Below are 12,271 nucleotides of genomic sequence, written 5' to 3'. Positions count from 1 at the left end.
AGCATGACACTGGGGACAGCAAACACTGTAGGAGAAAAATCCAGGCCATTTCCACTCTGTAACTAAAGCTTTCTTGGGCTAGAGGGATGTGGGGGAGGCAGAAGTGGGGAGGAAGGAAGGGAAAGGAGTCTTGAGTTTCACCAGGAAGCCCGAAAGGAAAAGAAATGGTACAAACCAGGGTGTGCGTGTGAGGGATGGGCTCTGGGGAGGGTCCCTGGGCCTGCCAGGGACTCCTCTGATTCTACCCTGCCTGTTGCAAAGAAACAGCCTCCAAGAAGCCCTTTCTCCATCTCTATCCTCTAGCCTTGCATCCTTTTGGAAACCTAGGAAACATATTTGTGGACCAAAGGAGTGAGGAGACAGGCAGTAGGCTAAGAAGAACCTCTCAGCAGAGGTCTGGGGATAATATGACAGTATCCAGAGGAACATAACCCTGCCCTAGGAACACATTTTAAAACTTCATACCTCCTGAGGTAAAAAATGAAACCTGGAAGAAAGAGGAGTATCTTGATTTAGCAAGGAATTGATTTTTATTTTTTTAACCCCTGGAGTGAATGTTACCAAAATAAACAAAGAGAACATTTCAAAACTATATATATATATTTTTTTGCACCCTTTGCATTTTAATTTGGCTTTGCAGCTATTATAAGAAGCTCAGGGGGAAAGTCGCAGGTAAAATTCTGGAGAGTCCTAGCGAGCTGTCTCATCTTTGAAACTGTAGCAATGAGGGGACAATAGAAATGGGTTCAGGGGATTCTCAGGGGCTCTGTTTGCATGCTGGAATTCTTGGTCCTGGGCTCTTGCATCTCCCACAGGTCTCTGACATACTAGAGGCCATAGAAAAGAAGCAAACTTAGTTAACACCAAAAAGATCTTGTCCTGCCTATCCTACAGAAAGCTGTAAAGTGGTTCCTGAAGCTGGAGAGATGGCTCAGAGGTGGCACAAGAAGCCCGAAGACCTGATTTCAGATGTGAGCAGCCATGTAAAAAGCTGGGCATTGTGGTGTACTTCCACAACCCCAGGGCTCGGGTAGAGGAAGGCCCAGGGACAAGGCTCCTGGGGGCTCTCTGGCTAGCTAGTCTAGCCAATCAGTGAACTCCGGGTTCAGTGAGAGACCCTGTCTCAAAAATTAGAGAGTAATAGAGAAAGATGCCAGATATTGGCCCGTGACCTACATGTGCAGACATTATTGAGTGCAGTTACACAATGTATGTATGTATGCATGCATGCAGAAGTGGTTATTAGCACCTCTCCACAAGGAGTTGCTAGCTGGTCTTAGGGGTTAAGAGGTTGACCAGTGGCATTGCTACAGCCTCAGCTAAAAGGGGTCCTTCACCCAGGCTTTGAGCAACTGGATCCAGGAAAGCTTCCAGCAGACCAGCAGAGAGAGAGAGAGAGAGAGAGAGAGAGAGAGAGAGAGAGAGAGAGAGAGAGAAAGAGAAACTGTCTCTGGGACACCTGCTGACATCATTCCATAACCCTGCATGACTCTTGTCACCTTCTGATGTTCTCAGCCAGGAGGACACTCCTGTTTCCTCAACAAAAACAGCTGGGATCACCAGAGGACACTCCTTGCAAAGATCCAGCTGGCCTCCATCAACATATCACCTGATCCTGTGTCCCTTTCAGGAGCGATGACCATCTCCCCCACAGTAACAATTACCCTGGAGCTGAGCTTGTGAGGAGGGCAAGCAGAATCCTTTTAATCTCCAAAATAATGCCTCCATCCTTTGTCCTCTTTGAGAAAGGGAGAGAGTGACAAATACCCTAACAGCCTTTGTTGATTCTGGAACTACTGAAAAGAAACAAATGCTTTGGAATGGAAATAAAAGTGTAACGTGAAGCTGCCACACATACAAACATCCATCTGCATGCAGAAAACATGTCCCCAGTGTGACATTCTGGGAAAGAGCATCACAACACAGGGCTGGCTCAGATCATCTGCGCATGACATAAATATAGGTTTATGGAAAAGCAAGCCAAGTCCCCTGTAAGTCACCTCTAATCCCTTCCTAAGCTGTTATTGATAGTGTCCCCAAACCCCAGGCCTACCCTCAATGCAATGGGCAACATATCAGTAGAATATATATGCTGTCTTCCTTTTCACAGAAATGACAATCTAATGTAAGACTCAAGATAGTCGCCTAGAAGCAGCAATCCGGAGACCAACACAAAATTTATTATAATCAGAAAATACACTAAGAACAATAGCTGATGGATCTGTCTTAAAGACTCAGTATCAAGTCCTTGACTAAACTTTTCAGATAAGTTGCCACATTAAATACTTGGGGAAATGACCAAGAATGGTTATTAATGCTTCAGAGGCCTGAGCTTATGTCTGCTAGACTTCAGGAAAAGCAAGCATCCCCAGGGCAGAGAATGCCCTACACCAAAAAGTAGCTGGCTTCATTCAAAGAAGGTGGCACTGGGTGCCAGAATGGTAGGAAACTGCCTTTTAGTAGGGCTGTACAAGGCCTGACCTGAACTGATGCCAACAAAAGAGAAGACAGAGGCAGCTGGATGCTGGCCATGGCCATGTGTGGGAGTCATGTGTCCTTGGCAACCTGAGTTCTGTTCCCAGATCTGACAGAAGCCTGGAATGGTAGGTGTTTTATTGTTTCTTTGTTTTTGTTTTTTTTCAGTGTCACAGTGATTCCTTAGCTGTGAAAGGTGGCACTTAGATATTGTCCCCAGTTTGTCTTAGGAACAGGGGTCAGAGGAGAACACAGTGTTATAGCACACGATACAACCTGGGCTCTTCTGGGACTTATCTCCTTTATAAGAATTTCCCATATTGACTCTGCACTTTGAGTATCAGATTGGCACAGACCCCACACCTAATACCCAAGTGAACTAGACGGGTGTGTCTGCCCTGGCCTGAGTTCTCACTCTCCATGCATTTCCACTTGAGGTCTTAAGCTATCTTGAGCTAACCCAGATCCTGAGGATGTAAGTAGAGTGATTCCATCTTGATCATTTGAAACTGGCCACTGAGAGCTTCTCAGAGATCTGAGGAGACAGGTGGGACCAGGAGATGATGTTGGGGTGGGAGGAAACAGTCATCTTGTGGGCAGTGTAAAAGATGTAAACCCAGGGACCAAGTCCTCCTTCTGTATCCCATACTTCCTTGTCCAATTAGTGGGACAAAGGTATTTAGGGGAAATGTTTGGGGAACTTTCTATCGGACGTCTGAGTCAAATTCCCAAACCATGTAGAATACGATAGAGATCCTCAGTTTATCTTTAATGTCAAAGTCTGCATGCATGTCCTCTTCTGATCCCCTGTAGAATCTATGAGTATTGTGTAGTTCTCACCTACAGGTGAGGTGATAGGAAGCTGTGCAGTTTGTTCAATGTCTAGTAGATGGGTAATGCTGAGGCAGGACTCAAACCCACACCCGCCTAAATCCCAGCCCTTGTCTAGCTCTGCCTTCTGCTCTGATGAGAATGTGACTATCAGCTCATGGTCTCCTCCTGTGAGTCACAGGCACTTCCAGAATGAAAGACTCTGCTTTAGACAAGCCACTCATCCACACAGGGAGACACACCCATTTATGTGTAGCCCACAACAGTTCTTAAGGGTTTCTTCAAGCCAAATGACTACTGTCCCTGGCAATAATGATCCAGTGTATAAAGGACTTAAACAAGGATGAGAAAGCAATTGGTTGGGATCTATAGCTATCATTCCTAGGTACAGGTTTTATAGAGTGTGAGCTACATACTGTAAGTATACAAGTCAATATGTTTGGCCCAAATGTCACCTGTATAACCACCACACTTAATTTACCAACCTACTACCATTATTCCAGAATTTTCCTTTTTCCTCCTTTCTACTCAATTCTTACCCCACAGATACCCACCATTCTAGCACTGGAGATCAGTATGCCTAGCACAGGTCTTTCAAAGTTAGAGCTGTAGAGTCCGTACATGTGTCTCACTTTTGGGCCTATCACAGTTAGAGCTGTAGAATCTCTGCATGTTTCTCACTTCTGGGCCTAGCATATTTTTGAGCTTCTTCTCCTTTGTTGCAGATATCACGAATACCATTCTTTTTGTGGGTGAGTGTTAACCCAACTTGTTCACCCTGTTGATGAGTATGTGAGTGCTCTGATTTTTGGCGATTACTCGTGAAGGCAGGATGCTTTTCTAAGTCTCTTTATGGTCACACACTCCTTTTTCTTCTCTGGTAGTGGGATGCTAAGTCATTGACAAGGGGCACATGCAACCGAAATGTTTAAATTCTGTCAAAGAGTTCTCTGCGATGATTTTTAGAAGGCCAGGGTCCTTGCTTCTCCACATCATCGTCTACATCTTGGTTTTTCATTGTATTTCTGGTGACCAGCCCCTCATTTCCCTATCAGCTAATGAAATTAAATAACTTTTCACAGTCTTAGCTAAAATTCATAGCTTACTACAGAATTTGTTGCTCCTATAGATAGGACCCAGTCTTATTTTAGGAGGCTATTTGCATAATAAATAGGAAAAAAAAACCTTGGCGCCAGACTTAGGTCCACATCTTCATTCTGCCACTCACTATCTCCGATGACTTTTGCCCTGGAGTTCATCCTTCTTTCCTCGTTCCCATGTCCTTGTAAGGTGTCCTTCCTCCTCTCTCTTCCATGCAGAGCTGATTCCTCTAGAGAGAACAGGAATCCTAAACTGAGCCAACTAGATCCCTCCCTGGGAAGTCTGAGAAAGAAGAGAGGGATGGGTGGAAGAGGGAAGAGGGAGGACGGGAGAGGATGGAAGAAGAAGGGGGGACCAGAAGAAAGAACCCAGCAAAGGTGTTTCAGATGCTAAATCAATAACAATGGCACTGAACACCGTCCTGGACACTGTCAGCACCCTTGCCTTCAACAGATGGACCACTCAGTATGAAGGGAGCCAGTCTGCGTGACAGAGGAGAATTATTCAGACTGCAGAACAGCGTGCAACGATGACCCTGATGAAGGGCGGTGAATGTTACTTTCCTTCTCTCTAGAGGACATCACAGGACTCAGTGGTATGTGCTTCTGGGAAGGCCGAGTCTCTCAGCATTTAATCAGGATCTTCCTGCCTCCAAGTACCGTGTATCACTTCCTGGCTTGAAGCAGTGAAAATCCCCTGTGAGAGTCTCCGGTCTCGCACTTCCCCTGCTGGGGCAAATTCATAAGCTTCACGTTGAGATGACAGATCCAACAGTACAGAAGCAGCTGAGTCCCTGAGTCACCACACAGAGGACAGCTGTCCTGGAGAGCCACACAGGCCTGAAGGCTGGGAAAAATATAGCGTTTGTTGTCTTATGCCATGGAGATCTTGAAATTGTCATAACTTAGTTCATCCTTGTTCATAGCCTGTCTGAGCCTTAGTTCCCTATTGGGTAAAACGGGGATATGTTTGTTATTCGTGCATGAAGTAATGTCGTCTTTGAGGTAGTTTCCACGGTACCTACACAGAGAAGCATTGTGAAGAAGCATAATTTCTTCTCCTTAAGCATGTGTGATCTCCTGGCCCAGTGTGTTCTAGTACAGTCTACATCTACCAGATACTTACATCAGTAGGATCCAGTCAGTGTACATACAGTGTCATGGGACACACATTCACATTATTCTGAAGGGTTTACAGCCATGTCTAGAGGGATCTGTGTGGATAGGTATGGCTTGTCTTTGTCAAGGAAGGCGAGAAGGACTAAGGGTGACACAGGGCTGCAGACTGATTTACCCCTGCTGCCAAAAGCTACAGATCTCATTTTGTTCACAGGGAGTGGGGCCAAGCACCCAGGGCTCTTGTGGGATGCTCTCCTCTTCTTCCTTGCTGTGACAGATGGACAGTAATCCACAAGCCAGCACTGAGGAGAAAGAAGATTGCCCTGCCAGCTGGTCCTAAAAAAAAGAAAGCAAGGAAAATCCATGTCTCTGTGATATACTGAAAGCACCAAGGTTTAGCCTTGGACATCCTTCCTGCACCCCATGTATGCATGTCCTGCCAAACCGGACTCTGTACACTTCCACACCACTATTCATGTGTGTGTGCATGTGTGTGAGTGTGTGTGTGTGTGTGTGTGTGTGTGTGACTTGAAAGGACCCAGATAGAGCTGTCTCTTGTGAGACTATGCCGGGGCCTAGCAAACACAGAAGTGAATGCTCACAGTCAGCTATTGGATGGACCACAGGGCCCCCAATGAAGGAGCTAGAGAAAGTATCCAAGGAGCTAAAGGGGTCTGCAACCCTATAGGTGGAACAACAATATGAACTAACCAGTACCCCCCAGAGCTCGTGTCTGTAGCTGCCTATGTATCAGAAGATGGCCTAGTCGGCCATCAGTGGAAAGAGAGGCCCATTAGTCATGCAAACTTTATATGCCTCAGTACAGGGGAACGCCAGGGCCAAGAAGTGGGAGCAGGTGGGTGGGGAATGGGTGGGGGAGCGTGTGGGGGACCTTTGGGATAGCATTGGAAATGTAAATGAAATAAATACCCAATTAAAAAAATAAATAAATCTTAAAAACAAACAAAAAACAAAACAACAACAACAAAAAAAAAACCACACACACAAAAGACAACAAGAATTAAAAAAAAAAAAGAAAAGAAAAGAAAAAAAAGAAAGTCATACTGGGGCTCAGCAAAACTCATCATCATTCTTTCCTACAATTCTGTTTGGCATTTACCACACTTGGTGTTTACAGTTTGAAAGGCCTCCCACTATGGCCAACACTTCACTCTCCAAATTAGCATATTCACCCAGCCAAAAAGGACACAGTCATGAGAAAAGGATTTGACACTGACATCCATGTCATTTTACAAGCTAAAATGACTATGTGATCCTGTAATCATCAACTGGGCCCAACAGGGAACAGTTCTACAATGACAGTTCCTTGAACGGACAGAGGGAAGTTTCCACGTTTACCGGTATCTGAGGCCTCAGGTTGGTCTCCTCAGAAAACACAACGCCTTTCCCGGCAGAAAGGAGGTTCTCTGGCCTTGAAGAGTCTCCAGGAAGCTCTTACAGGCTTGCTTCAAGCTGATTTTGTCTGAGATATAGGACAGGCACAAATGAACCAAAGGAATAAGAAATGACTCATCTGCCTTCTTATCTACCTGTCTTCAAGCTCCAGTCTACTAAATGGCCATTTTCATTTTTACATTTCGTCCTCTGAGCACTTTGGTGGGGAAAAGGGCAGATTTTCTGGAAATGTATTTTGTCTATTGAGAGCCCCCAAATCTCAGTCTAGGGCCAGAAATATATATGTGTTATACATACTTCCTTAAAAGAAGTCAGGACTCTGTATCTTTGGGGTTGAACTGAAACCAACCTTCGACAAAATTTGAGTATTTATTGGTGAGTGAGATGGCGTGAGACCCCATTTCCTTCCTCCTGCAGGTAAGGGGTTTCCCCTTCCTTTCGTCAGGGGCATTCCATCTGTGAGTGTGACATTTGTTTACGTTCAGGGCCATGCCTGGGAAGACAAGTGGCTGGGTCTTTCCTTCTTAGTATTTGGTGTTCCACCACACACAGTACGGTTATTCAGGGTTAACATGTTTTCTTTCTTGTCTCGAGGGGGATGTTAAGAACCTTACAGCTCAGCTTCTCAGCTGTTGACATTGGTTTGTTGGTTTGCTCTGTTGCTTTTACTGGTAGCTGAGTTGAGCTTGAAGAGAGAGGACCATGTGGCAGTGAGTTGGGAGATGCATTGCAAAGAGAACTCTCTGGAAAAGAGGATGGCCACAGTATGTTGTCAGACTAGATATGGAACCCCAAAAGTGGGAAAATAGGGGGTTACTACATGGCTTCTAAGTGCAATGGGCTCCCAACTTGAAGAAGATAAGCCTACCCAACCACCACTAAGAGATGAGAGCAGGGAAAAGTTGTTTTCCTGACTGACAAATTCAGGAGTACGCTTAGTTCGAAATCGTGGACAATGTGTTCAAAGAGTTCAAGTGATGGACTGAAACATTTTGGGACATGCTCAGCTTTGGTCATGAAATTTCCATTTTTAAAAAGGAAAGAATATTTTGAAGATGTGTTTGTATGAGTTGCCCCTAAAAGTGCCTACCTTACTTAGTGACAAACCATTGCTCAGAGTAGAATTCACACAATTGAAATGTATTCTAATGTGTGTGTTTGTGTGTGTATACACACACATATATATGTATATATGTATTATATGTATGCACATCTATATACATATATGTGCACATATATATACATACATATATGTATGTATGTATATATATATATATATTCTAATACCCTCATTTAAAGAGTAGAAAGAGATGAATTTTGTTTTTAATTGGAGGCAAAGTCTCATGTATGCCAGTCTGATCTCAAAACTTGATATGTAACTAGGAATGACCTTCAACTCCTGATTCTAATGAGTCCAAAATAGCACCATTTGAAATTAGGGATGCTTTACATTTTATTCATATTCATCTTTATCTGTATTAAGGTCAGTCTTCTATTTATAGTACACTAAAGTGAGGACCAGCCACATTCTAAGTGTCTGGTCCCCATCTGCACCCATGCTCATCAAAATGATCAGCACAGGCAGAAAGGATTAGGAGGTATGGGCAGAGAGGAGTGGGAAGGACATGGTTCCATGAAGCTGATGAACTTCTGCCGTGCTGGGTCGTGGTATGATGATCTGAAGAACATCAGAGATAAACAGAGAGAGAGAGAGAGAGAGAGAAAACTGATTTCTCAAGGCAGTAAGACTTGACGCACCAGGTGGATGCTGAGATGTGGCTCCCAGTTCGCAGTGTACAATATGAGGGATGGAGCTGTCTTCTGCAACCTTTGAAACCTGAGCCTTTCTCTGCCCTGTCATCTGTCCACCTCCAAGCCACCATCCAACAGATATCAAGAGTTCAAACTCTTTGTGTACAGTCATCTGACCCTAGTCTTTGACCCCTGACCTGTCGAGGTCAATGACATTTCTCTGCATTCCTTTCTAGCTGCCATTTTTCACGTCTTTCAGGATGAACTTCTTCTGTGGTACTTTTCCTTTTTTTTTTTTTTCCATTTAGTGTGTATGTGTGTGTGTGTATGTGCGCACGCACGCGTGTTTGCATGAGAGAGTGGGAGAGGGGTGTGCATATGCCACACCACCTCTGTGGAGGTCAGAGGACAACTTGGAAGAATCGTTTCTCTCCGTCTACTGTGAGTTCAGGGATCAAGTCATCAGGTGTTCACTGCCAGCCCTTTCTGCTGCTTGCTTTTACCCGCTGAGCCATCTCACCAGCCCCACTGTGGTACTTTTGTACCTTGCAAATACCCATTTACTTATTGATTTATTTGCAAATCACACACATACACACAATCTACAATATGTCTTTCAAGATAGGAAGTTTTTTTTTAATTTTCTACTATAAAAGCACCATACATTAATATATGTGTTTACATGCATATATACGTTTATACACACACATACCTATAAGCACACAGGCATATGTGTGAACACACACCCTCCTAATGGCAATACATAATAAGAACACTGAAAAGATTTTAATCACCTGGTATAAGTCTCCTTTTGCTAAAAAGAACATTTACATTTTATTTTCATAAATGAGTTTCTAACCTATTATAAGATAGAGAAAATAATACATTTGTCTATTTTCTTACAGAGATGAGTTAGAATTTCTTGAAAGATATGCCAGTTGGTATATATATATATATATACACACACAACACATAATGCTTGGGAAAGTTTGCGACCTCAGAAGTAGCAGAAACAATCACTTGGGAAACGGCTCTCAGCTGGAACAAGTTTCTCCTCCGACACTATCATTTTTACTCCAGATGGGGATTCTGTGCCGGATTAAGCACAGCGCTGATTCCCCAGCATCTTTAAACACCTTCTTTATGCTAAGTGCTCTTCCCCAAGAAAGGCTTTCTTGCCAGTTGGCAGTGGCGCGTGAGCAAATTGGGTACTGATTATTCTAAACGTGCCCTTCCCTTTATCGGCAACGAATACAGAAAAATCAGCACAGCCATACTTCGGGAGCGGGGGTTGGGGGGGAGCTTATGGTCTAAAGGACACACAGCAGGGCTGTATGAACAGATGGGCTGTGTGGTACCTACCTTTGGTGCATTGGTGGATGTGGTGTAGTGGGGGATTAGTTCAGTGTGGAAAAACGCTAGCAGGTCTAGAAAGAATATATGCAGTCAGGCGCTCCAGAATCCAGGGAAACCAACTTCAAGTAATCCAGAGGGAAGACATTTGTGATTCCAAAGGCCAGGGGTCCCAAAAACACCTGCATCCAAGATGCTCTGCTCAGCAGGTGTTAGAGCTACAAAAAGTGTGAACAGTGAGAACTCTCCGTACACACACTACCTGATGGGGAGCAGCCAGGGCACCAGGATGCTTCTGTGCGACTCGGCCTCTAACTCGACTTCTTTTCAGAACTGAGGTACTTTCCCAAACTGCAGTAATAACAGCTCTTATCTATCTTTTTACTTTGTTTCAAGCTCCTTACACACGAAAGCTCATTTTATCCCCCACACAATTGCATAGCTAGGGACACTGGGATAAGGCGGTGTAAGCATGGAACATGTAAGTCACCTACCAAGGTCATCCTGTTTCTAGGTGGTAGAGGTAAAATTTGGAACCGTGTTCCATCATTTGTGGCAGTCATGATTGGTCTGCCAGCAGCTGCTGTGACTGCAAGCAAGCTGTGTTCTAAGTCTGCGCTAAGCATTTACAGCAGCAATCTCAGAATCCCCTATACTCAGGCTGTGTGGCTGACACCACCATGATTAGGAAAGAAAACAGAGTATTGAAGTGTTTCCTCTCGGGGTATTCTTGTCTCCTCCAGGTTGAAACATTCCATCCTGGAGGAAGGAAGATGGCTCATCGGACTCTGAAGGAAGTTCATATGAGCGGAAAATAATCATCAGAGGTGTGAGACTCCTGGCTAATGTGGCTGTTGCTGAGTTGTGCAAGCTGCAGCAACGTTGCAACGTTGGAGTTGTCGCCTGCTGGGGTGGCCTATTTGGCACCACAGCTGCTTAGGTCATCCGTTCTTATAAGTTACCTATCACCCAGGCCACCGTGATTCCAGTCAAGTCACTGGTTCACCAAGCTCCATGTGGAGGGCATGGCTTCTGTGGTCTGCCAATGGTCCCCTCACTGGGGTAAGTGGATACTTGTTCACATTTCCCCACGGATAGCCATGCACAAGTTGCTGGCTTGACACGTGGACATAGGAAGTAGAGGTGGTGGGCTAGAGGGACAGTGAACCTGAAGAGTTACAACCTGCAAGCATGTCATGGACATAAGTATAGCAGGAGGAGGGGTCTCTAGTGTCATCTGGGCAGGAGCAGGAACAGAGGAAAGGAACAGGTTTCAGCTGCAACAGGAACCCAAACAGGCTTTATTTGACAGCCGAATAGACAACCAAAGACGGACAGCTCCAGCGACAACTGTCTATTGGAGGAGGCTCTGGATGCAGTGGAATGGCTCCAGAAGGAGGTCATAGCAGCAGCCATGGGTGCCAATATGGTCAGTGTTACTTTGGCAATGAGAGAGGTGTTTCAAATTGCAATGTAGAAATGTCTTACAATGTCCTGTGGCACCCTTCTGATGATTCATTCACTTGCTTCCTTACCGCCACTGTGGTGGGAAGGGAGACAACTTTCAGACAAGGCTGGGGACTCTGGGTGGGTTTGTGTCTCCCTCCCCACCAGACTTAGCAGCTTTCTCCTTATTTATGCTTACACACTGTGGTTCATTTATATGAACACAACCAGCCCACCAGAAACCACCAGGCCCACCACCCTTCAGCCTACCTAAATCCCTGCACCCCGTGGTTGCCACTGCTCCAGCCTCCAAGATTCAGCCTGGGGCTGCAGGCAGGGGACTTGTCTGTCTGCTGCCTGCAGTCGCAGAGACTCCAGGCTCCAGCTGCAGAAGAGAATCCACTGCAGTTAAAGGACTGACCTCCTGCTTAGTTTCTTGCTCTCTGAGATCCATAGCCTCTGAGCCCTATTGCCTCTGAGACCCATTGCTCTAGACATCCTTGGAACCGAACCATTTCTAAAAGCTGTGATACTCCTAAAACTTGTCAGCGAGCTCTCAGCTGGCATCTGTTGAGCCACAATTCAGATCCATCACTGTTCTCTCCAAGGCATCATCACCTGGGTGTGTGGCCTCTTCTCCCATTTGAGTTGCTAACCTGTTTATTCCCCCTTCTCTATCTTCCCACTTCATTTTTGGAGGGGATAAGACAAGAGGTTAGTTGGAGACAGGAGAACATCTCTGAAAGCTCTAATCTACAAGGAAAGTGAGACCCCTTGAG

This window comes from Mus musculus, chromosome 13 (genome assembly GCF_000001635.26).
Source record: "Mus musculus strain C57BL/6J chromosome 13, GRCm38.p6 C57BL/6J".
NCBI lineage: Eukaryota > Metazoa > Chordata > Mammalia > Rodentia > Muridae > Mus > Mus musculus.
This window is presented reverse-complemented; position numbering follows the sequence as displayed.